Source organism: Felis catus, chromosome A3 (assembly GCF_018350175.1).
Source record: "Felis catus isolate Fca126 chromosome A3, F.catus_Fca126_mat1.0, whole genome shotgun sequence".
NCBI lineage: Eukaryota > Metazoa > Chordata > Mammalia > Carnivora > Felidae > Felis > Felis catus.
The window spans coordinates 6,079,023-6,103,646 of record NC_058370.1 but is presented as its reverse complement, the minus strand read 5'-3'; the positions used below and the strand labels follow the sequence as shown (position 1 = coordinate 6,103,646).

At 52.2% G+C, this 24,624-nt stretch overlaps 1 long non-coding RNA gene across 1 annotated transcript; it reads left to right on the top strand.

Annotated features, from left to right (window-relative positions):
- The first annotated feature begins 4,464 nt into the window (after positions 1-4,464).
- LOC123384200 lies at positions 4,465-6,627 on the top strand. The gene is made up of 2 exons (XR_006594917.1): positions 4,465-4,933; positions 5,507-6,627. It is a non-coding gene; the product is annotated as an uncharacterized LOC123384200 (long non-coding RNA).
- Positions 6,628-24,624: the final 17,997 nt, after the last annotated feature.

Here is a 24,624-nt window from a genome sequence, read left to right as displayed (position 1 = left end):
CTCGGTACCGGCAGGGTCATCAACAGGGAAAATACGAGACGCCGTCACAGCCAGCAGGAGCCTCGGGAGACCGAGCGTGATGCGGTGTCCTGGGTGGGACCCTGGAAGTGAGTAAGGACACTAGGGAGGGACCAAGGAAACAGGACCCAAGGGTGAACGTCGGTTAATAACTATGTAGCAGGTGTGCCAGTGCTGATGTCAGATGTTAGCCAAAGGGAGACGGAGGGCGGGGTAGAGGGGAGCCCTCTGACCGTCTCTGCGCCTTCTCCGTAGATCCAGATCTCGTCTGCGATGGAAAAGTTTATGTCGACAAAACGGAAAATAAGGTTTCTGTGATCTGTCTGTGGCAAAGGTAAATCCATCGGCCAGGCAGCGAATGCAGGGGGCTCGGGGGCCACACGGGGCCAGGAAATTCCAGCAGAGTGCAGGCCTTCATAATCTGAGGGTGGTGTGTGTGTGTTTACAGGGAGGGGGGGAGGAGGGCTGGCGCCGGGATTTCCTATTGGCGCCATGAGGAACGCACAGCTCCACGGGCGCGAGTCCCACCCCCCACCAACCAGGCTGAAATCAAGGTGGAGGCATAGCGATGTTCCTTCTGTGGGTTCTCGGGAAATTCTCGTTCTTGGCTTTTTCAGCTTCTACAGCGCCCCCCCCCCAAGTTCCTCCGCTCGTGGCCCCTCCCAGCGTCTGCAAAGCCAGGGGTGTCGCGTCTTCCCGTCCCTGTGGCTCTGACCCTTCTGACTCCCTCTTAGAAGGACCTTTGTGATGATGCGGTGGCCACCCGCGTGACCCAGCATGAGCTCCCGTCTTGATCTCCGTCAAGATCCTTTATCCCATCCGCAAAGTGTCTCGTGCCCTGCAAGGGGACACACTCACAGGTCTCCAGGGATGAAATCATGGGCGCCTTCTGGGGAGCCGGCCCGCTGCCCACCTCTGCTGGCAAACCAAGCCTTCCCTCCACGCTGTAATTTCATACATTGATCGGCGTGGTGCTGGGCAGGTTTCTTCCCAGGCTGGACCTCAGCTTCCTCTTCTGTAAAAGGCAGGTGCCTTCGCTTTGTCTTCCAGCTCTGGGATTTCTCCTGTAAAGATGTTGGTTCGGAGCAGCGTTTGAAGCCTGTGTTCCAAGCCACCCCACAGCCCCTGAGGTCGGCACGGCCCCTGAGGTCGGAAAGGCGGGCCAAGGACACTGTCTTACCCACACGGGTTTGTGGGTGACGACCCTGAGTCGCTCACCTGACGGACCGGACAGCTGTTACTTTGGGGCTTTTTGTTTCTGCAGTTGCCGTTCTGTACACGAGCCCTTTCTTTTTTTAATTTTTTCTTTTTGGTTTTTTTGTTTGTTTGTTTGTTTGTTTTTTAATTTTTTTTTCAACGTTTTTTTTATTTATTTTTGGGACAGAGAGAGACAGAGCATGAACGGGGGAGGGGCAGAGAGAGAGGGAGACACAGAATCGGAAACAGGCTCCGGGCTCCGAGCCATCAGCCCAGAGCCCGACGCGGGGCTCGAACTCACGGACCGCGAGATCGTGACCTGAGCTGAAGTCGGACGCTTAACCGACTGCGCCACCCAGGCGCCCCTTTTTTTAATTTTTTAAATGGTTTTATTTATTTATTTATTTATTTAGGTCAATGGCTTTTATTTATTTATTTTTATTTTGTACTGTTTTTTTTTTTTATTTTTCAAAATTGACATCCAAATTAGTTAGCCTCTAGTGCGACAATGATTTCAGGAGTGGATTCCTTAGTGCCCCTTCCCCATTTAGCCCATCCCCCCTCCCCCAACCCCTCCAGTAACCCTCAGTTTGTTCTCCATGTTGATGAGTCTCTTCTGTTTTGTCCCCCTCCCCCGTTTTTATATTCTTTTTGTTTCCCTTCCCTTACGTTCATCTGTTTTGTCTCTGAAAGTCCTCATATGAGTAAAGTCGTGTGATATTTGTCTTTCTCCGACTCACTAATTCCATTTAGCATAATACCCTCCAGTTCCATCCACGTAGTTGCAAATGGCCAGATCTCATTCTTTTTGATGGCCAAGTAATACTCCATTGGATGTATATACCACATCTTCTTTATCCGTTCATCCATCGATGGCCATTTGGGCTCTTTCCATACTTCGGCTACTGTTGATCGTGCTGCTATAAACATGGGAGTGCATGTGTCCCTTCGAAACAGCACACCCGTATCCCTTGGATAAATGCCTAGTAGTGCAATTGCTGGGTCATAGGGTGGTTCTATTTGTAGTTTTTTGGTTTTTTTTTTTTGAACCTCCATACTGTTTTCTAGAGTGGCTGCACCAGCTTGCATTCCCAATGTTTTTTATTTATTTTTGAGAGAGAGAGAGAGAGAGAGAGAGAGAGAGAGCACAAGTGGGGGGAGGGGGCAGAGAGAGGGAGACACAGAATCTGAAGCAGGCTCCAGGCTCCAAGCTGTCAGCACAGAGCCCGACGTGGGGCTCGAACTCATGAACCGCGAGATCATGACCTGAGCCGAAGTCGGACGCTTAACCGACGGAGCCACCCAGGCGCCCCTGTACATGAGCCCTTTCCAACAGAAATTTGGTTACTGTGATGAAATCAAAACATGAAGTAGTTTGAAAATTTTTCCGGCAATGCCGCCTGGTGCTCCCTTCTAGGGCACGGGTTAGAACGGGCCTTTGGCTGAGAACCTCCAGAGGTCTGGGTCCAAAACCCAGCTCCAGGCCAGGAGAACTTGGGCTAGTCTCAGAACTTCTCTGAGGCTCAGTTTCCTGCTCTGTCACATGGGAACGATAATTGTACCTACTTCGTAGGGTATTTGGGGGAAGAATCAGCTAAAGAATGCAGGAAAATTGCCTGGCAGTATAGGCAAAGTGAAATCACAGAGTTGCTCCTGGATGTGTGTTCACTGCTCACACACTTCTTGGAAGACGAGTCTCTCCTCCTGCCCAGCTTCAATAGCTGCAGCTGACAAACCAAATATTTGCCTTAACATCCAGCGCATCTTTCCCTGCAAAGAAACACCGTAGCTTCTCAGCTGGACCCTCACGTTCAGAGCTGCGGTTTAAAAACAGGACAAAAACAAACAAAACAAACCCAAGACAAGGCAAAACAAAGCAACAACCCCGACCAAGGAGGATCTGTGAGATGCCGTTTGTCCTGAGGGACGTGGCTAATGCCACCCAACGAGGAACCCACACATTTAAGCAGCAACATCCACTAGGAGGGTGTTGTGCTGTTTAAATTGCTGAAGGAGGCATTTATTTAGACAGAAGGAGAAAGAAATTTCTCTCTCTCTCTTTTTATGTATGCATCTGGTGTTTTACATTTCCCTTTCAGCACTATTTTTCGAGCGGCCACAGATTCTGATGTGCTGTGTTTTCATTTTGATTCAGTTCAAGAATTTTTTTTTTAATTTTTTTTCAATGTTTTTTATTTATTTTTGGGACAGAGAGAGACAGAGCATGAACGGGGGAGGGGCAGAGAGAGAGGGAGACACAGAATCGGAAACAGGCTCCAGGCTCCGAGCTGTCAGCACAGGGCCTGACGCGGGGCTCGAACTCACAAACCGTGAGATCATGACCTGGCTGAAGTCGGACGCTTAACCGACTGCGCCACCCAGGCGCCCCAAGAATTTTTTTTTTTAAAGCGAACTCTACACCCAACTGCCCAACGTGGGGCTCGAACTCACGAGCCTGGGATCGAGAGCTGTATGCTCTATAGGCTGAGCCAGCCAGATGCTCCAGAAGGAGAAAGAAAGAAAAGATGGGGAAACAACACTGTTCCTCTCTGCCTTTATGATTTCCCTGCAGTGTGGGCTCAGCTCATAATGAGAACCCCGAGGAGAGAGGCTGAGGGGCCACTGGGATGGCTTTGTGGGGACAGTTGGACAGAACGATGAAGAAGGGGCCAGACTTGCCTGCTTCTACATTCCATTTGGCCACTTCCTAGCTGTGTGACCTTTGGCAAGTGGCTAAGCCTCTCTGTGCTTTCATTTCTTTATAGGGGGTAAGAGTTATCTTCACCTTATAGGGATGCTCTGATGACGAAGAAGGTGAATGTATGGAATGTGCTTAGCCTCACACCTGGTACGTAAACAATGCTTTTAAAATGTTAGCTGTTCGGGGCACTTGGGGGGCTCAGTTGGTTAAGCACCCGAGTTCGGCTCAGCTCATGATCTCTAGGTTCGTGAGTTCGAGCCCCGCGTCGGGCTCTGTGCTGACAGCTCGGAGCCTGGAGCCTCTCTGCCCCTCCCCCACTCACGCTCTGTCTCCGTCTCTGTCTCTCTCTCTCTCAAAAATAAATAAACATTAAAAATGTTAGCTATTGCCTGATATTTTTCCTTTTACGTGCATGCACTGGCTTTTTTCATTGAAGACAGATGCTTAGGTAAGAGGGAGGAGTTAAAAGTCATGAGCAGGTAATTCACTAACGGAAAAACGCCAGGAGTCAAAACACTACATAAGAAGATGTCTGGCCCCACCGGATGTCTGTGAAATGGTCATCAAACACTCCAAAGATGTCGGCTTTCACCCCTCAGAGTGGCAAAGTTTTAAAATACCGGTCCCGTTTTGTGCCAAGGAGGGCACAAGGGAGTGAGCATCCTCTTACATCGCGGGGGCCACCACTGGGCAAAGCGAAAGCGCGACGAGGACTCTGCTAGAACGTGTGTTTATACTCACTGTGGGGAGCTTACAGAGAAACGCAAGTGTCCGGAAGGGTGGCCTGACGGGGAAGTTCCCTGCAGCATCGTCAGCGCAGAGCCCGTTAACGGCCGGGACGTCGTGTGATCGCGGCGCGTAAAGGCATCGTTGGAACTGCAGGCGTGGATACTCGCAGGTGCTACCGACTGACCCTTTTCTCTGGACCAAACGCTGCAGGGAAGGCTCTCTCTGCACGTGTGACTTGCATTTGCCACAACTCACGACGCGGATTTGGTTATTGCCCTAATTTTGCAGGTGAGAAAATGAAGGTGCTTCGGGGTAAGCGGGTCACCCAGGGTCTGGAGTTCGTGGGTGGCGAGTTGGACTTGGATCCACCATCCTGTGCCGGAACCTGAGCTCCGAAGCTCTGGACTGTGACCTCTTGGCCCTGAAAAAGAAAGAAAGTTGCAAGATAACGGGCTTTTATAATCCAGTGTTAAGTGACAAGCACAAAACTAAGCGGACTGCCCTGTCTACTCCCTAAACTTTTTCCCTCCATTTTTGTTCTGATCATTTATTGCACATGTGCACACGCGCACACACACACGCACACGCGCACATGTACGCACACGCACATGCACACCACGCACGCACACGCACGCGCACACAATGGACGCATGCGTGCACGCGCACATGTACACGCATGCGCACGTGTGCACACGCACACACATGCACTCACCCGCACGCACGCATGCACATGCACACGCACACGTACACACATGCAGGCACACATGCGTGCGCACGCATGCAATGAATGAGTGAGCGCGTCACCTTCCCCTTAACCCTTGATAGCATTCAGCCACTAACCGGGTCATTGGGTTGGGGCAGGGAGCTCCGTGTTCTGGTGCTGGTGACCGACGAGGTGGACAAAGTGGGTTGGAAAACCCGCATCGGGAAGGACGACAGGCCGGCAACAGCCCCACCGCCTCTCTTGCCGTATCGACCGCGCACCTGCAATTAACCACACCGAGACTTAACAAATCTGGAAGCCACATTTCTTTCGGCGGCAGCGTGGAAGGCTTTTGCCAGCTCCTAGCTGCGTAAATGAGAACAATGCGCTGTTTTTAAAAAGGACGTTTTAAAACCTGCGGACACTTGAATGAACATCCAGCTTGGAGCCCCACAGAAGACAGAGACGCTGGCTGCGTGCCCCGTTAACACCCCTCGCTCCTCTGCTGTGGTGGGAGCCACCACGGGCCTCTCCAAGGCGTTCTAGAAAGAACAGTGTTTTTTTTTTTGGCGGGGGGGGGGGGGTCAAACTCACGACCCGGAGAGCAAGTGTCGCGTGCTCTGCCCGCGGAGCCAGCCAGGCGCCCCGAGAGACAGCAGTGTTACAAAACAGGGGTTTGCCTTCAACACCTCATCCTCATCCAGATTGGACGCCCCAAATTCCCACCGCAGCCCTCGCAGCCAGGTCGCGGCACAATCACTGCAAACTGCTTTCTCTTAAAAATAGAAAATGTTGGCTGCAGCTGCAGTTAATTTACTTCTGATGAGTCTAACCTTTCCTTCTCGGAGGAAGTTGTTTAGCGGGAGGGGAAAATGCGGTCACAATATTGTCTTAGGACTGTTTATCTTGAGAGCCCAAGTGATACTGATTGCAAATATTTATGCGCATTTTTAAAAATCTCAGCTAATGTTCGGAATGCTTTTTTTTTTTTTTTTTTAAGAAGAGTGAAATCAGATTTCAGGTGGATTTAGCAATTTTGGAGGATTTCAAAGTCGTAACCAAGCTTCCTCTACCGGCCCGCTGGCCCATTAATCGCCTAAATACAGCAATTAGGCAAACATGATCAAAATACAGAATCTTACCATTTTGTTTGGCTTGGGAAGTCTTGTCTTGGTTTTAAATGAACATTATTAATGACTAGCCTAGAAATTGAAGTCGTCCTCTTGGCTTAGGTTACATTAAAAAAAAAAAAAAAAAAAAAAAAAAAAAGACCTCCGAATGAGAAAACTTTGCATTTCTCTGCTTTCCTCTTAGAGAAATGATTAGCTAAGGGTCAAAGCCAAGTTCTAGATGGCACTTTCTCCCGCAACCCTGGGCGGAAAGAGCTACATTGTCGCTTCTAATTCTTCTCCCCAAAGGTAACTGCTTACAGATCTACAGTTAGGTTCCCTGGCCTCTGAAGAAGACACTGGGAAGGGCAAGGGGTTTCATATCATGGGGATCTCGTTGGCTTTAAGATCTGGGTTTAAATCCCTGTTTTGCTAGTTGCACTATGGCCATAAATAAAGTGATTTAACTTCTCAAACTCTGTATCCTCCTTGATAAAATGGGGAAAGACGATACTCAGTACTCTGTTGGTTGCAAACTCGGTTAATAACAGCAAAGGAGTTTTACAGACGCAAGGAAATGGGAAGGCCAGGGACAGCTTCAGGCCAGGCTGCATCCAGGGGTATCAGTGATGTCATCAGGCACGCACCCTTTCTGTAGCTTCCTCATTTTCCATCTCTGACAATTTGTTTCTCACTGGGCACTGGCCTCTGTTAAGGAGGGGACACTTTTCTTCTACCCTCGTAGTGTCTGTGACTAGAGCCTGTGAATTGAACTGACAAAGGACAGAGTCAGAGGAGATAAACCATACACGTTTTATTTGACATTCATATTTTTACATGGCACGGGGGCTTCATAGAAAGAAGCGAAAACCCCCGAGAAGCAGTGAGGGCTGAGAGCTTACATACCATTTTAACAATGAATAATAAATTGTGCAGAGGTGTGAACACAAGGGAAAAAGGGGTTTGGGGCAGGAAATTGTTGGGAAAGTGACTAGGAAACATGCTGGGAAAGCTATTAGATGACAGGGTTCCTGTAGTAGGTTTGTTTGTACACATTCATCTCCGTGTTGATTCCTCGTGTCCGGTGATGAGAACGTTCCCCTCTTCCTGGTACAGGGAGGGCATCTTTCTCACGGGAAGTTAGGCCTTGCTCTCTTGGATAGAAAGGAGGCAGTCAGGGGTGCTGCCTGTATCCACTCTTTCTCAATTGCCCGCAGCCCGAAGCAATCAATGTGCCAAAGTGGCATGTTTTGGGGCGACATGTTCTGATCTGTTTCACCTCCTCCCCCACCATCGTGGGCAGACTTGTCCGTACACGAGGAACGTGTCTCTACGGGGTCTTAGTTTTTACTTCCTTCCAGCACCACGGTGCTCAGAGCAAAGCCACCTTCTCCTTTTCCTTCAGCTCCAAAGGGAGGGATCGAAGAAACCAGGAAACCATGTTGATTGGCCGGCTCCCATTAGAGGCCCTCGGTGGCCTGCGTCCAAGGCATGGAGGGCCACCCCTGGTCAGATACGGGTCCTGGGACTTGGTGTCAGCCTACGCTGATTGGCAGTCCCGTTGTCACCGCTTGGCTACCGTAGGCTGAGAGAGAAGCGTTCTCTCTGCCAGGCAGTGGAGTGTGGGAGATGTTACCTCCAGGACCTGTCCTGCAGCATTGGCTCAAACAATGCAGATAGGACACCTGCTGTGCTTTCCTGGGGGGCAGGGAGGGAGGGGAGGGGGGGGACAGATGCATATGGTCATTTCAGAGGGTGGGAGGAGGTAGTAACAAAGGTAAGGGACTGGTGGATGCCACAAGACTGGAGGGGGTGGTGGCTGGAGGGTGTTTGGCTGCTATAGGTACAAGAGACGGGATATAAGCCAGTACGTGACCTGATGTCTACCAGCGGAGGAGAAAGGGAGAAAGACTCAGCCGCAGGTCCTGGGAAGAAGGGGTTCCCGGGGGAGAAAGAACGGCAAGTGGAGAATGCCTGGGGCTTTAATGGCCTTGGGCCACTGGGGGCACAGAAAGAAGTCCTGGGGGACTCCAGGGAGGAGCGGGGATTGGCGAGGGAGGAGCTAAGCCACCACGTTTCTTTTTGGCCACGCGAAGGAATTCGGAGTCTGCTTTCGGTGTGTGTGACGTGATCTTACCAGTTGAATGGTTGATGGAGCTTGGCCTGTGGGACTGTGTGGCAGAGATTTCTTCGATACACATTATTCTTATTTTATTTATTTTTTAATTTTTTTAACGTTTTTTATTTATTTTTGAGACAGGGAGAGACAGAGCATGAATGGGGGAGGGTCAGAGAGAGGGAGACACAGAATCTGAAACAGGCTCCAGGCTCTGAGCAGTCAGCACAGAGCCCGACGCAGGGCTCGAACTCAGGGACTGCGAGATCATGACCTGAGCCGAAGTCGGCCGCTTAACTGACTGAGCCACCCAGGCACCCCTTGTTTATTTTATTTTTGAGAGACAGAGGGCGCAGGTGAGCGAGGGGCAGAAAGAGAGCGAATCCCAGGAGGGGCAGAGGGAAAGAGAGAGACAGAGGCAGAAAGAGAGAGAGAGAGAGAGAGAGAGAGAGAGAGAGAGAGAGAGAAGCGAGGCTCACCCGAAGCAGGGTTCGAGCTCACCCAATGTGAGACTCGAACTCTCAAGTCTTGAGATCATGACATGAGCCAAAGTCAGATGCTTAATGACAGAGCCATCCAGGCGCCCCTCCCCTTTTTAAAAGTATTTATTTGAGAGAGAGAGAGAGAGAGAGAGAGAGAGAGCACAAGTGGGGGCAGGGGCAGAGAGAGACAGAGACAGAGACAGGGACAGAGACAGAGACAGAGAATCCCAAGCAAGCTCTACACTATCCGAGGGGCTCGATCCCATGAACCATGAGATCATGACCTGAACTGAAACCAAGACTCAGAGGCTTAGCCGACGGAGCCCCCCTGGGCACCCTGGCATGATCCCTTTTTGTTAGGGAGTAAGCACTGGGAGTTGGCTTGGCACACAATGGCCACCAGCCATCAGGACCACATTTCTGGAGCCTCAATCCTGGGTTTCGGCCATTGTGATGTAAATGGGAGTGTGGCATGCCTTCCAAGGACTGTCCTTAAAGAGAGGGGCCGCGCCCCTACCTTCCCTTCTTTCTTCCTGCTGGCGATGACTGGAGTTCGAGCAACAATTGGGCCAAGAGGTGTCAAGTCGTGAGCAGAGGATGGCTGACCAGTTGGACAGGAGAGACCTGGGCTCCTGCTGACCACCACGCTGCCCCAGATTGCTTTCCTCTGGAAAGCCCGAAATGAGCCTGTAGAGCTCTCAGGCCTCTATGACTTGGGGATTTCTATGGCTGGCGGCCCCGCCTGATCGTGTCTAATAGAGAGGACGAGAGTGAAAGCGGAAAGACCGGTTTGGAGGGGAGTGTAACACGGGCAAGTGTCAAGATACAGCAGAAACTAGGCATGGTGGCAATGCGAGTGGGGGGAGGGGCGGGTTGGAGAACCGTCTTTCTCCAGTAGAACATTTGGAGGCGCTGCTGATAGGTGGGATGTGACTGCTGAGGGACAGTGAGGATTCAGTGACCATTCTTTTTTTTTTTTTTTTTTTTTTTAACGTTTATTTATCTTTGAGACAGAGAGACACAGAGCATGAACGGGGGAAGGGCAGGGAAAGAGGGAGACACAGAATCGGAAGCAGGCTCCAGGCTCTGAGCCATCAGCCCAGAGCCCGACGCGGGGCTTGAACTCACGGACCGCGAGATCGTGACCTGGCTGAAGTCGGACGCTTAACCGACTGCGCCACCCAGGCGCCCTTTTTTTTTTTTTTTTTTTTTTTTTTTTTTTTTGCTAGAAACACTGGATGGGCCAGGAGGCCATTGGTGGAGCTAAGGTGACCTGGAGAAATCAGGAAAGGAAAAGGCGAGGTAGACACAAAGGGCAACTGTCAAAATTTAGCTCTTTTTTTTTCCCTCCCCAGATTACCTAGAAAATATTGAGACACATTAATTCACTCATCAGAGGTTCGTTGAGCACACACACATCTGTGTGGAGCCCTGAGCCAAACTCGGGGGAGGGTAACGGGCGGGGGGGGGGTGTAACGGGGCAGGGGGGAGGAGGAAGGGTGGGGACAAAGCCAACATACCCCTGCCCCTGTGGGAGTTAGCACTGGAGTGTCTCCTCCCAGAGCTTGGACCCTCGGGGCATTTCTGAAATTGCCTTGTGACACTGGGTGAGTCCTTTCAGGTCACCAAACCTCAGGTTTACTTTTTGGGATCCGCGTTTCTGATGCGGCATCTGCTCCCCAGGGCTGCCAAAGACCCGGGCTGAGCACGGCCGGCAGCGGCACCAGCGGCCTCACATCCAGGTGTGAAGAAAATAGGATTTCAGAGAGTTTGCCGGTGCCTGGGACTAACAGGACAGGACATTTTTTTTTTCCAGTAGCACCTAATATGGTTAGAAAGTGGTATATATCCTGTTACTTCCTTTTTTAACTTTCTAAATTTTTTTAATGTTTTTATTTTTTTATTTTTTATGTTTTTTTCAATATCTGAAGTTTATTGTCAAATTGGTTTCCATACAACACCCAGTGCTCATCCCAAAAAGTGCCCTCCTCAATGCCCATCACCCACCCCCCCCTCCCTCCCACCCCCCACCAGCCCTCAGTTTGTTCTTAGTTTTTAAGAGTCTCTTATGCTTTGGCTCTCTCCCACTCTAACCTCTTTAGGACAGGACATTTGAACTCTGGAAGGTTCCGGTCCAGGCTCAGGGCGCCCCCGACCCCCACCCCGGGCAGCACTGCCAGGCGCATCGGGCACCCCAGAAGCCGTGGGTCCAGCCCGTCCCACGCTAGGGGCCCAAGCAGGTGCATCGCAGCCCGGGTTCCGAGGCAAGCACCTGACTGGACACATCTGATTGGTCCGGAGGCAGGCACCTGACCCAAGCTGGGCCAATCAGAGTCTCCTTGTTGGCGGGGGCGGGGAGGTGGCCTCCTGGAGCCTCGGACTTTGCAGCGCGTGACCTCTCGGTAGAGACAAAGTATCTTTTCCAGATAATAACGGGTGGGGCCAGGGTGGAAGCCTGCACACCTCTGGTTCTGAGACCGCGGTGTTAATCACCCGCGTTAGCGCTCCGCTTCTGGGGGACCCAGCCCGGCTTCGTCTCCCCCCAGAGGCAGGGGTCCCAGCTCCCCGGCTCCAGGGAACCCCGAGCCGCCCCTAGTGCTGCAGGCTGGACAGCCTCGTCGCACTTCTGCAGGATGGCTTCTCGGGGGTGGGATTTCTAGGTCAGACCGTGGGTGATTTTCCTCGTGGGACGCTCCCTCTAGATTAATCTGTATTCGAAAGGGCTGCGGAGGCAGAGATGGTCAGAACGATCCCCGCTTAGAAGAAATGCAGTGAATGAAACTGAACGGACAAAAATCTCTGTCCCCAGGCCCCGAGCCACTCCGCGGGAGTCCATGAGTCTCCTGGATTCTGCGGCTTGGCTGAGATATCATCATTTTTCTAAATCATGGAGTGTGGATTGTGAAATTGTCTGCATAAAGGGCAACAATCTAACAGACTTGTGCTTGGCATCTAAGTAAATTGGGCTGTTGAGAGAGAAAGAGGCTAATTAAAAGGGGGCTTCTGCTTAAATCTAGAGAATCCTAGTGAGAATATTAATAAAAACTATGGTTGAGTGCTAGCAACGGACAAAGTTGTTCAGGCACATCATCTGATTTCATTTTCCTAAAGACCCCGGAGGCGGGGACGATTGTTGTCCCCATTATACAGAAGAGAAGAGCAAGGCCTCCAAGGGAGTGACTCACAGAGTTGGGCGTTGAACTGGGTCTCACTGACTCGACATCCAGGCTCTAAAACCTCTCATACTGCACTTTCTTCTTCTTAAGTCATCACCCACCTTCCCTCCTTCCCTCTTTCCTTCCTTCCTTCCTTCCTTCCTCCCTCCCTCCCTCCCTCCCTCCTTTCCTTCCTTCCTCCCTTCCTCCTTCCTTCCTCCCTTCCTTCCTTCCTTCCTTCCTTCCTTCCTTCCCTCCCTCCCTCCCTACTTCCTTCCTTCCTCCCTCCCTCCTTTCCTTCCTTCCTTCCTTCCTTCCTTCCTTCTTTCTTTCCTTGCTTCCTTCCTTCCCTCCTTCCTTTCTAGAGTGGGGAGAAGGGCAGAGGGAGAGAGAATCTCAAGCAGGCTCCACACTGAGTGTGGAGCCCGATGTGGGGCTTGATCCCACAACTTTGGGATCATGATCGAGCTGAAATCAACAGTTGGGTGCTCAACCAACTGAGCCACCCAGGCGCCCCCATCACGTTCTCTTTAAAAGGTGCCCCCAAAATACCTGATCATTTGCTTTTTCCATGCTGAAAGTAACCAAGGAGTGGTGTTTCCTCCCCACACAAGGAAGAGGGGAGCGATGACCTCATGCACGTGGCCTTCCAGCCAGCTTGTCCCAGCCCCAAAGCTCTCTCCTTGCCCAGAGTCGGCTTCCGGCTTGGTTCTTCTGGACTTGGGCTCAGTCCTGCCGGGGAGGTACGCGGGTACAGAGGTGAGATCGCCATCACTCCCTACGACCTGCCTGCGTTCCAACAAAGGGCAGTTTTGATTTCCAAAGAATGACTGCAGATTGACCAAAAAGAAGAAAGGCGGGGTGGGGGGGGGGGGAAGAAAGAACAACAGGGAGTGGAAAAGCAAGAGGTGGCTGCTTTGCAAAGGAGAACGCTCTCTGGACTCGGGACAGCACTCTGTGTCGTTTTGAAGAACCGTCTTTGAAATGAAAGAATCGACTTTGCTGCTTCATGCAACTTTTTGTTGATTTTTCTTGATGACACTCATGGCAAATGCTCTCGTTCAAAAATTATAGCCTGTCTGAAACTGATACAGACGGAGCCTTGGTGGTTGGACTGTCCCCCGGTAATTGGAAACAGGAGCCCTGCGAGCGGCATTCTGCTGACAGAGAAAACAAAGGCAGACCCATTGGTGGAGGGGGTATGACAAGGCGGGTTGGGTCTGTTTTCTAAGCCAGTCCTGAAGCTCAGGACTTTGACTCCTTTTTTTGTTTCTTTTTAAGTTTATTTATTTTGAGAGAGAGTGAGCTCACACACGCATGAGCAGGGGAGGGGCAGAGAGAGAGAGAGAGACAGAGAGAGAGAGGGAGAGAGAGAACCCCAAGCAGGCTCCGAGCTGTCAGTGCAGAGCCCGACGGGGGGGCTCCATCCCATGAACCGGGAGATCAGGACCTGAACCAAAATCAAGAGCTGGACGCTTAACTGGGAGACGACACCACCATCCAAGGCATGTGGGAGCCCTCTAGGAGCTAGAAGCAGCCAGGCCATGGGTTCTTTTCCAGAGTCTCCAGAAGGAGCACAGCCCTGTGGACAGCTTAACTGTATATAGTCCAACGAGACGGACGTGCTTTGGACCTCTGGCTTCCAGAACTGTAACATAATAACTTTGTCTGGTTTTAAGCCACTAAATTCCCAGTGATTTGTTAGGGCAGGCCATAGTCACTGAATACAGTGGTTTGAGGCATTGGGTGAGTTGATTGTTTTCCAGACCCCCTTCTCTTTTCCTTCGCGAACTCCTAGGATATCCTAAGGAATCGAGCCTACCTACTTACAGCTCTGGGAACATCCGATGACAGCTCGTTGGTGCCCTTTTGACTCCAACATGAGACTAAAAACAAAAACAAAGACCCGCCCTTTTGTCAAGTGGGAAATTGGTTCCCGGAAAACAGGAAACGAATTCAACCAGAGCAAGGGGGAGCGAGCCTCCTTTAGGATTGTGGTACCATGGCATCCCAACACGCTCCCTCCAGTGACATCTGTGAGATATAGTGCACATACAGAAGGACCTACAGTCTCTTAGTTTACATTTCAAATTCAAGCGCAGGCTGTCAAAGGTAAATCGCACGCTTCCTTCGGCTGGCATTCCTCAAAAGATCAGTTATGCGCTGACGTCTCTTTGCGTCTAAGCGCGGGATTATTTACCGCCATCACGCAAGGTTGAGACGTGGTGAGAATCTGGCCCTGAGCACAGTGCAGACATTCATATTCAGGTGGCTGAGGAATTAAGGCAGTTCTGGAAGCTTCCGGGCTGTTGGGGCGTCTGTCATTGGCTTCCCGCGTTATGCAGCGGCCAGCGGCATGGAACACCCCAAACCCGAGAGAGGCTTCCCGCCCCTCCCCTCCGAGGCTCTTCCTCCCTCCTTTCTTGGCTCTACAGGCTGCTCTCCAGGTCTGGAGTTACCCCCTGGCAGCCTCCACGTCGGGGCTGAAGGGCTGGAGCCTTGGAGGGGCCCTCCCGACAGTCAAGCCCGACATCTGTCAGAAGGTGTGCGTCTCATCAACGACAGAGTCCGCGTGATGGCTTAGAAACAGTCTGTGCTGGCTTATGACACACGAGGCATAAATTAAATCCTAACGGAGGGCTTTGCTGACAGTGCGTGATGACAGGTGTTGTGAATAAGTTGGCACAGGGGGCCACCGCCCTACATCGCAATTGTCAGTCACGGCCACCCCTCCGCCCCTCTCCCACCAGTGGGGACCGCGTGTCTAGCCAGGAGGGGAGCCCCGATTCGCCTTATCTGGGGTAACAACTGGCGCCTACATGTCTCACGCCCAGCACCCCTGGGCCCGTGCAGGTTAGTACCTCTCCACCCCGCCCCTAGTGCGGGCACCGGTCCCCTGTCCCCGATTCCTCACCCCGCTGCCCAGGCTGAAGGCCACAGCCAAGCAGAGACATCCAAAAACTGAGCACAAACCCCAGAGGAAATAGATCATAAGTGAGTGAGATTTTAAAAACAAAGGGTATCAACGTGGCCATCCCGGGAAATTTCAGAACTCTGCCGGACTTCCTTGTGTTCATGTCATAGTTTGTTAGATGAGGCTTAGGGCTCCTCCGAATGTTTTCCGGGGCTGAGACACCCCAACCCAGATCCCCCGTTGCCTCCCTCTTGCCGCCAGGAAGGCGCCCTCCCCGGGGAACACTTGGAACTCTATTCCTTCTCCCGGCGGGGCTACGAGGCTGGCTTTTCACTTGGTTGCTTTCTGATCCCCAACTTCGGCTCCAGCTGCAAAGCTCCCTGTTTCGAGCCCTCGGACAACATCCTAGTTAAAATTAGCCTGCCTCGTGGCCTGCCCCCAACCCTGTCCTCCATGCTTCCCCCCGCACACTTGTCACCACCCGAAACGATCTTGGTCAAGTCTGCATGCTGTGTCCCGCAGGAGAAACGTCCACCCCTTGAGGGCAGGGAGCCCCTCCGGCCTGTTCACGTGACAGTCCCCGAAGCCCGGCCGGCACCTGGTGCGGAACATAAGCTCTGTGGGCATTTGAGGAGTGACGTGAATGGGTATCGAAATCAAGCGTGCCCGTGTGCCCTTGGCAGCTTCTGTTCCCATCCCCAGTGGACGCTCCCTGCTTGGCGTCTTCACGGCGCGATGACCCAAGAAGAGTTGTGACAGCTGTCATAGTGTGTTACTGTCACTGTGGGCCGGGTTTCACCCTGGGCCACATAGAACTCCAGCAGCCCAGCTCTGGATGTGTCCCGGGGCAGCCTGGGGCCCAGTCCGGCTACGAAAGTGCTTTCTCTGCGTGGCCGGGGGCGGGCAGGAGAGCAAGTCAGGATAGGATGGCTGGCTGAGCCTACCTCTGTCACCGGCTCTCCTACCCAGTCCCCCAGCCGACTGCTGTCCCTGTCCGTGCTGGCCCAGAGACCCGGCCGGCACTGACCCCACCCCAGGTGGCCAGCAGACCAGCCTTCAGGCCCTCTCGCTGCTGTCCAGGGGCAGCATTTATACTGGCAGACTATGTGCAGAATGGTTTATTTTTTTTAATTCTTTAAAAATCTTTTATTTTATTTTTGAGAGAGAGAGAGAGAGAGACAGCGTGTGAGCAGGGGAGGAGCACAGAGAGAGGGAGACACAGAATCCGAAGCAGGCTCCGGGCTCCGAGCTGACAGCACAGAGCCCGACGCGGGGCTCGAACTCATGAGCTGTGAGATCGTGACCTGAGCCGAAGTCAGACACTTAACCAACGGAGCCACCCAGGCGCCCCTTGAACGGTTTGCTCCAACCAACTCATGTTTTTCCTCCACACCCCACGGAGGTGGCCCTTCTTATTGTCCCCATTTTATAGATTAAGCATTGAGCCTTAGAGAGACCGAGGGGCCTGAGGAGGGTCACAGACGTGGAAACGGAGGGACGTGAGGGCGACTTTAAATTCCGCTCTCTCGAACTGTAAAGCTCGGGATGAAAACTGGTTCTCTAGGTCCTGCAGCTCTGCCTTCACTGAGGCCTGGAAAATTCTGAGGAAGCGGAAATCATGCCCCTTCCAGGGATCTGTGGAGGGCTTTGCAAAAGACACCCAGGGAGGAAAGAATTTTCTCATTTCACTCTGGAGCTTTGTAAGTTGCGACTTTAGTGGGGAAGAGGCAGGGAGAGCGGTTTGGGGTGGAGACACCCCCAGACACGGACGGAGCTTCTACGGCAGAGTCTAGTTTTATTAACCGGTAGGCGCTTGCCAGGCAGGGGCATACACTGTGCCAATGCCCAAAGGCAAGCTGTCTTGTCTCCAAATGTCCTGCCCCCAGATAAGGAAGCAGAAAGGTCTGGGAGCCCAGAGGCTGTTATCATCCCACCCAGACCCTCAGGTTCTGGCCCGAGATACTTCCTTGCATCTTGCAAAAGCCTGTCCATGGGATCCGTTTCACCTCTTCCTCCCACCTACATGGGATGCGGGTCCTTCGGGAGAGGGATGTTGTCCCCAGACCTGCCTGCTGAGACTGTCCCCAGATCTGAGGAGATCTTGGATGCACAGCACCGTCGGACAGAAACAGAATTCGAACCACAGATGTAATCTTAACGTTTTCTAGTAAAAAGTAAAAAGAAACCGGTGACATTAATTGTTTTTTATTGTGGTAAAAAAATTGTAACGTTAAATTTACCATCTGAACTATTTTTGAGTGTATCTTGCAGTTGTCTTAAGTGTATTCACATTGTTATATAAATAATATAAAATTAAATTAAATAACTAGAGGTTTTACATTTTTTCTTACGAGGCCCTTAAGATCGGATGTGTTTGGGGGCCTGGGTGGCTCAGTTGGTGAAGTGTCCAACTCTTGGTTTTGGCTCAGGTCATGATCTCACGGTTGGTGAGTTCGAGCCCCACATCAGGCTCTGTGCTGACTGTGTGGAGCCTGCTCGGGATTCTCTCTCTCTTTCTCTCTCTCTGCCCCTCCTTTATTTGCTCTCTCTCTCTCTCTCTCTCTCAAAAATAAAAATAAACTCAAAACAATTTTTAAAAATCTGTTATTTTTGCACTTAGAGCATGTCTCAATTCAGACGCTAAATTTTCAATACAAATACTAAATCTCCATTTAGATTTTTATTTTATTTTACTTTATTTTATTTTAATGTTTATTTATTTTTGAGAGAGACAGAGACAGAATGTGAGTAGGTTGGGGGCAGAGAGAGAGGGAGACACAGAATCCAAAACAGGCTCCAGGCTCTGCCCGTCAGCAGAGCCAGACGAGGGGCTCAAACTCAGGAGCTGCGAGATCACGACCTGAGCCGTGGTCGGACGCTCAACCGACTGAGCCACCCAGGAGCCCCTCTCTATTTAGATTTCTAAAAGTGTTCTGTTGACAAGGCAGACTCACACACCTAAGCAGTTCCAAGCATACTTCAAGTTTTCCAACACATTGTCGGTTTTTAGATTTAAACGAAGTGAAATTAAATAGGATTAAAAAAATTCAGCCCCTCTGTCACACAAGCCCCACGTCAAGTGCTCAACAGCCACGTGTGGCTGGTGGCCACCCTGTTGGATAGCGTAGGTCGAGAATTTCTAGAAAGTGCTTCGGAAGCGGTAGCATGATCGTCCTTTGGGAGAGCACAAATTGGGAAATGGAAGTTTCTCGCCCTCGGCCCCCCACAGAGCCCATGCGGGTCCAGAGAGCTGGCCGGCTCATGTCCCCCCCTCCCCCCACCCAAGACAAACGTTCTGAGCTTGAATCTCTCTCCCCCTTTGGCACAGGCACGAGAGAGAGAGAGAGAGAGAGAGAGAGAGAGAGAGAGGTTTCTGCATGAGGCTGCTGACCCGAGTTAATGAGGAGACTGGGCTGGAAGGGGAAAAAGACTTCAGACTGAAAATTAAGAATCGCCCTGCTTATTTTATTACTGGAAGATCATTTCAACAACTTCCTCCAGGAAATTGCAAAGGGAAGTCATTATCCAAAAAGGACGGGGAGAATGCAGGTCCACGTGAAACCCAGATGCAGCCCCCCCCTCCCCTCCCCCCACCCCACCCCTGCGCAGGGCAGGCTGGGGGTGGGGGTGGGGGCAGTACCGAGTGTTTACTAGGTCATTTAACCAGGTTCCTATTTTCCAAAGTTTCCTTTTTCGAGATTATTTGTTGACCTTAATTGTTGCCATGCCCATGAGATGCGGCCCTGAATTTCCTCCTGCAGCCCAGCCCTGGGGTCAGGGCGGGCTCCCTCTAATTGCCTGTGTCCTGCCTTTCCCCTCGGGTCTCCAGGGCAGGCCCATTCCCACATATGCTTCCAGAACCATCTTAATAGAGGGGCCTCAGCGCCCAGCTGACGACATATGTTTCGCTGCTTGCCGGGGTCGGCCAAGCGTGCAATATCACGTTACATGAATGGGAAGGTCAGTCCCAAACAAGCTGCTTTTTACAAGCGCTGGCTTAAGGATTTGCTGCTAAATAGGGCTTACATGTAGGGGGTGAGTGGGTAATGGGGGTCTTGGGGAGCCCTGTTCTCTGTCTGCGTTTTTGCATTGATTGGAAAGTTTTCCGTCTCCCAGGACAACGCGGCTCCGTTAAAAAAACGCCTTTCCAGCCACTGGCGTTCCCGGACCCGGGTCAGCATCTGCTTTGGAGGCAGGGAAAACGTGGGTTCGGATCTCCTGATGTCTGGGCCTGGAAGGGGCAGGGTGGGGGCGGGGGGGACCCGTGGTCCTCCGCTCGCTCGCAAATGCCTTCATGCTCCATTAACCCGGTGCAGGCCCGAGGGGCAGATGGGCCAGGCGGACCCGGAGAGAGAGGGGCCTGCGGCTTCCCTCACCTGGCCCGGCTCCAGGGCAGATGGGGGACGGGCACACGGAGGGCCGCCGCTCGCCCGCCGGGGTCCCGGAGCTCCCCAGGCCCACAGAACACGCCGGCACAAAGTCCACTCCCGAAGTCATCGGAGGGGACCGATGAGGTCCCGGGCCCGCCCTGGACCCTGCGCGACCAGCCCAGGGCCTGGAGAACATTCCGGCCAGAAATCAAGACGGCATGGGTGAAGGTGAGGGCGGTTACTGAGCCCTTTCTACATCCTGTGCCGTCCACGGGGCGTGACACGGAGGAGGAACGAGTTTAATCCTCTCAAAAGTCCAGGGAGGCCAGCGTCCCGCCCACGCCCGGCCCACCGCAGAGCCTGGAGAAGGGGGCCGAGCGACAGAAATAACTTTGTCAAAGCTATTCCTCCCTCCGTCCCTCGGTCCCCGCCCCGCTTCCTTCCTTCCCTCTTCCCCCCCCCCATCTTTCCTTTCTTTTCAATGATAAACGTGGCTTTAAAAAAAAGCGGATGATACAAAAGTAGGACCTAAAAGCATCCGAAACCTCTGCCTCATTCCTCTCCTCCCGCTGCTAACCGTTTGGTGAGGGTCGTGCGCGCACAGTTTCTAGTAGTCAGTCACTCATTCATTCGACGAACGCCGACCGAGAAGGCAGTACGTGTCCGGGGCTATGCCAGGGGTGTGGCTGGCTGACGTTTGGGGTCAGATACTTCTCTGTGCGGGGGGCTGACCTGGGCCTTAGGGGGTAGTGAGCAGTATTCCTGGCCTCTGGTTCCGGTAGCTTCCCCTCCCCCCCCCCCCCCCGAGTTGTGATAGCTAAACGTGTCTGCAGATGTTGTCCCATGTCTCCTGGGAGCCAACATCGCCCAGACGAGGACCCCTGGGCTAATGAGCGTGGCCGTGCGCGGTTCTCAGCTACTGCTTTCCCGTCGCACTGTCACAGCGCCCTGCACTCTGGTCACACGTTCCTACCTCCCTCTTTTGTATCGCACTCCAGAGGGTGGAGGTGTCAGAACGTCCCCAGCAAGCCTCCCGCGACTAGACACGTTGGGTCGCCTCCAGTTAGATCCGGTCGGAATCGATGCCAGAGCGAACCTCCTTGTTCATGCCAACACCTGTGTCCGCACATTCTAGTATTTCTTTCTTTCTTTTTAAAAAAAATTTTTTTATCTTATTTTTGAGAGAGAGACAGAGTGCAAGCTGGGGAGGGGCAGAGGGAGGGGGAGACACAGAAGCCGAAGCAGCTCCAGGCTCCGAGCTGTCAGCCCAGAGCCCGACGCGGGTCTCGAACCCACGGACCGCGAGATCGTGACCTGAGCCATGACTGAGCCGACCGAGCCACCCAGGCGCCCTGCACATTCTAGTATTTCTACGGGACGGATTCTTTCGAGCAACATTGCTGGCTGAAAGGCGTCAGCGTGTCAAAATTTGCTACAAACTAACATCCACTAACATCACCAACATCCACTCCAGAAAAGAGGGTTGTAGTCATTTGGCCCCCACACCGAGTGTCCCACTTGCTGACATGCACGGAAGCCGTGGGGAAGACGGTTCTGAAGAAAGGGTGTTGAACACGTTAGAAGAAAAGAGACGATGTCATGTTTCTTTCGGGAGGGCCCTTGGGTCTTTTGTTTACACTTGGCTATTCATGTTTGTTTTCAGCTGAAGAAGCATGACTACTCAAAGCGGCAATTTCGAATTTTCCAATTTGCGTTTGTGCTTCCAAAGGATTAGCTGTTTTGTAAACTTAAAGCGGGGTTCTGTTTTGGGGACCCTGTTACAAGCTGGGGCTGCCCGACTGGTGCAAACTCAGGGGTCCTCTGCCATCCCCAGGAAGACGCGAGCTCTGAGCCCTAGAGAGGTGCGGATGTCCAGTACGTCACCTCCTGCCTCCAGAGGCCCGTGCTCCCCGGGAGCACTGGGTGTCCTAAGGAGGCCGGCTCCCCGAGCCCGCCTCCTTCCCAGTCCCACCAGAATCACCCGCTGAGAGTCTGGGGCTCCAGCCGTACTGCAGTACGCCTGCCAAGGTCAGGTGCCCTTTAACAGCCCTTTGGAGTATCTTTTTAAATATGTTTTCAAGTTTATTTATTGATTTTGAAAGAGAGATGGGGGAGAGGGGCAGGAGAGAAGGAGAAAACTCCAAGCAGGCTCGGCGTTGCCAGTGCTGAGCCTGACATTGGGCTCGAACCCACGAACCCATGAGACCATGACCTTGACCTGAGCCGAAACCAAAAGTCTGATGCTTAACTGACCGAGCGACGCAGGCGCCCCATTTAAGCAGCTCACTTACCATCCTTCTTCAGCCTTCAGGTTGCCCTGTGCTCAGCTCGATTAAAGTAATTTGAGGGGGGCCTGGGTGGCTCGGTCGGTTAAGCATCCGACTCTCGATTTTAGCTCAAGTCATGATCTCACCGTCGTGGGATCAAACCCCGCCTTGGGCTCTGCACTAAGCAAGGAACGTGCTTGGAATTCTCTCTTGGCCCCTCCGCTCTTAAAATAAATAAACATTACATAAATGAATTTGAAACAATAAATTATTTTTCCTGTTTGAATAAAAATAGGCAAGAGAAAATTATAGGATGGCAGGATAACGCTGCTCCTGCCCGCTTGATAAGAATGGGACTGTCCGGGGCGCCTGGGTGGCGCAGTCGGTTAAGCGTCCAACTTCAGCCAGGTCACGATCTCATGGTCCGTGAGTTCGAGCCCCGCGTCAGGCTCTGGGCTGATGGCTCAGAGCCTGGAGCCTGTTTCCCTATCTGTGTCTCCCTCTCTCTCTGCCCCTCCCCCGTTCATGCTGTGTCTCTCTCTCTGTCCCAAAAATAAAAATAAAAAAAAAAAAACGTTGAAAAAAAAAAAAAGAATGGGACTGTCCAGTCTTTACAAAGAGTTATTCCAATGATACACTCTGGTCATCTGTTTGAAAAATTAAATGCGCCAAAAATTAAATATAGCTAAATCACGCATATGGTACAGAATGGATTCCAAAGGCACAAAAAAGTTCCACTGAGTGTTCCGTCGTCTCTGTTCTCACCCAATGGCCCTCCCCAGCGGCACTCGCTGTTACTATTGGCTTGGCCCGTATGAAATGGTCCACATTTACTGGGTTTTTTGGGGTTTTTTGGGTTTTTTTTTTTTTTTTTTTTTTTGCCAACAAAAAGTGGTAGTTTCTTATGATTCAATCTGTCATTCCAGGTTTCTTGTCCAGGCACTCCGCACGCATAAATGTGCACATAGGTAGAATATTCCCGTTTTCTTTTTTTTTTTTTATATGAATGCTAACAAGTGAGAGGCAATGGTTTTCATGTTGCTTATTGCACTTAATGTTTCTTGAAGATTCTCCATCTCTGTAAGCAAAAAGAGCCTCATTCTCTCTCTCTCTCTCTCTCTCTCTTTTTTTTAACATTTATTTATTATTGAGAGACAGAGAGACACAGAGCGTGAGCAGGGGAGGGGCAGAGAGAGACGGAGACCCAGAATCCGAAGCAGGCTCCAGGCTCTGAGCTGTCAGCACAGAGCCCGACGCGGGGCTCGAACCCACGGACCGCGAGATCGTGACCTGAGTCGAAGTCGGACGCTTGACCGACCGAGCCACCCAGGCGCCCCCCTCATTCTCTTTTTAACAGCCACAGAGTATTCCTTTGGATGGGTATTTCATTACCCATGCAACTAGCCCTGGATGGTGCACGATTAGATTCTTTCCAGTAGGCACACTTTTTTCTTGCACACACATTCTGTCTCACAAGTTGGGGTGTGTGCGTAGGATGAATTATTTGAGCTGGGATTGCTGGGCCCAAGGATGTGTGTCTTTTTAATTAAGAAATCCATTGCCTAATTGTCCTCCGTAGAAGCTGTATCAGCTCCTGCCTCGAGGAGCCTGAACGGAGCCCAGCTTGACACTGTGCCTGATGTTTAAGGTCTACCGAGCAGTGAAGGTTCCCTGTGGCTCAGGGAAGGGGGGGCAATGCCGGGGGTAGCCTGGGAAACGTGGGTTCTTTTGACGAGATGCCAGGTCCATTTCTGCCGCCTCCGAAAGACAGAGGAGGACAGAGAGGCCCCCTTCTCCGCGAAGCTGCCTCTTAGCCCGAAACGCTGTGGGGGAGGGGAGGAAGGACACCTCCCTTAGCTGATGAAGAGCTTCCTTCCCTCCCAGCTCTCCCCTGGTCCCACTCGAAAAGAGAATAGCCCAGAAGGTGTCCAACCTCAGGAGCCCACTTCACAAGCGCTTGGTAGAAGACGCCGTTGACGCAATATGTATCTCTGGTTGGGGACAAGGAGGCGTGTCACAGACTGAGCGTCATGAGGTTGCACCCAGGAAAGAGTACGTGCTTTACCCATGTGCTCTGCTTAACCAGTTGACCATCACTAGGCTAGGGGGGGGACAGGCCAGCGGCTGATCTTGGAAACCTGTCAAATTCTTTGACATTCTCCCTGTAGAAGGGGAGGCTGACGCCCTCCCCTTGCGTGTGGGCCACACTCAACGGTGGAACGATGGCACGCGGCTTCCCGAGCCGAAGTCACACAAGGCACTGTGGTTTCCACTGGCTCCCTCCTCTTGGATTGCTGGCTCGGGAGGTCGCCGGCTGCCATGCCGTGAGGGCACTCAAACAGCCCACGGAGAAGCCCGCACGGGGAGGACCCAAGGCCCCTCATCAACACTTGGCACCCACTTGTCAGCCATGGGAATGGGCATGCCTGTATCCATCCGCTTAGCCAACTTGTGCTGAACCCCCGCAAAGTCCCAGGCACCGTGCAAGGCTCTGGGGATACAGGTGAGAGCAAACAAACATCAACCCTGAACGAGGCCCACTACCACTCACTGCCTGAACGTGCCGGGATCCTTCGTACCCCGGGGCCTTTGCACACGACATTCCCCACCTCTGTGGCGATCGCTCCCACCCTGTCCCCCATCTCAGGGCGCGGGAAGCTGCTTGTCACTCTCTAGGTCTCTGTTTAAATGCCTCCCCCCCCCCCAGAGGGGGCACATCTTCACCCGAGTTCTGTATTCAGCACTGTTTGTTTCTTCCATGTACTTTTCACAATTGTAGTTATGCTACCTGTTACATTAGTTACTTCTTTCTTCCCTGCCTTCCCCTTAGAATGTAAGCCTCGCCTACAAGGGGAGGGATAGT